Raw genomic sequence first — 1169 nt, 5'->3', positions numbered from 1 at the left:
CCCCACACTCCGGGTTTTCCCCCCCAAAAAACCCCCCGGAGCCTCTATGTAGAGTATTTTCCCAGTCCGGTTCAGGCATCCTCAGATCTGCTTCCCTTGGCCAAACCCACTGGCCCTGCTCAGCCCTCCTGTCTGTGAAATCCTCCTCTGTCAGGAGTATCCTCTGGCCCGTGGTGGTACTCGGGATCCAGCACAACCCCACGTGCCCACCGCAACATCCGAGTCTGAAAGGCATGTTCTGCAGCGCAACAACAACAGGCCATCAGGCTGCAGCTGTAGCCCATCTGCATTTGTGAAAAAGCGAATGGAAAGGCTGTGAAACCAGCCTGAGCTTCTTCAAAGACACCACTGTCCCCAGGAAGGTCCTCTTGAACCTGGCTGCTTTTGTGCTCTCCCTCCCCGCATCCACTACCAGCCGTCACCAGGTAAGAGCCGAGGGCGCACTGTGTGCCCGTTTGTGACAGATGTTCCCGTAACACCCTCACAGCCACTTCCCTCTATTTGAACTGTAACGCTTGATGCCCATCCCACCCCGCTGACCCCCCCTGCGTGGCCCCTGTGCTGGCAGACGGACACAGCTCCACCGCACGCCCAGAGCTGCCTCTCAGTGACGCTAACCCCCGGCTTGTGCCTCCTCCGCCAAGCCCCCAGATATCTGGATATCCCAACCCTCTTGCGCTTTGCTCCTGCTCTCCAGAGCACTTTCACTAGCCCGCTCCTCCAGCACAGCTTCCCTGGGGGTGCTCAGCCTGTCCCACCAGCAGGGCACACCTGCACACACCCCACCCCAGCAGGGCACGTCTGTCTCACCTGCTCCCCCAGCCCTGGTTACCTGCCCCAAACCCAACGGCCCACCTCTGCTCCAAGCTCCCTTCCCCATCCATTTTCGGCAAAGGCTTGCCAGACCCACCTCCCTCAGACACAGAACGGCCGCAATCGCCGCCTCGCACGGGCTCAGCGTGCACCGGTACCGCCCGGCATCAGCACAGTCCACCAGAGCCCGGCGCTCCCCAAACAGTGCCAGTCTGGAGCAGCGCAAACCCAGCCCCAAGCGCTGTGCTCGGCTCCAGGCTGCAGCGAGGGGCCTCTCCCTGTCAGCACCTCCTCCCTCCGGGCCAGCCCCACGCCGACCTGATTTGCACCCACGCTCTGAGCACGTCCCCATCTGT

General features: G+C 62.0%; 1 protein-coding gene across 1 annotated transcript in view; it reads right to left on the bottom strand.

The window, feature by feature from the left end:
- The window catches only part of ARHGAP39 (Rho GTPase activating protein 39), a gene marked incomplete at its 3' end in the record, with an annotated part of 14989 nt that overhangs the window by 7834 nt on the left and 5986 nt on the right, over positions 1–1169 (bottom strand). The gene's annotated exons all lie outside the window — the stretch shown is intronic.

Source organism: Apaloderma vittatum, unplaced genomic scaffold, assembly GCF_000703405.1.
Source record: "Apaloderma vittatum isolate BGI_N311 unplaced genomic scaffold, ASM70340v1 scaffold14934, whole genome shotgun sequence".
Classification (NCBI taxonomy): Eukaryota; Metazoa; Chordata; class Aves; order Trogoniformes; family Trogonidae; genus Apaloderma; species Apaloderma vittatum.
This window is presented reverse-complemented; position numbering and strand designations above follow the sequence as displayed.